We start from the raw sequence: 225 nt of genomic DNA on the forward strand, positions 1-225 counted from the left end.
AGGCTGAGAGCGTGGACCGGGCGGGGTGTGGAGGGCCCTCCCTCAGGCCGGGGCTGAGGGAGGCAGAGGGCGGCCCTCCCTTCCTGCTGGCGGCAGGCACCTTTGTTCTTTGTTTGCGGCCGGAAGTGGCTGGAGAGGGGCCCTCGCTGGAACCCAGCTGAGGAGTAAACAGGCGAGCAGCCAGGCCGGGGAGAGGCGAGGCCTGGAGCTGCCCTCTGCCCTTGC

Source organism: Myotis brandtii, unplaced genomic scaffold, assembly GCF_000412655.1.
Source record: "Myotis brandtii unplaced genomic scaffold, ASM41265v1 scaffold632, whole genome shotgun sequence".
Classification (NCBI taxonomy): Eukaryota; Metazoa; Chordata; class Mammalia; order Chiroptera; family Vespertilionidae; genus Myotis; species Myotis brandtii.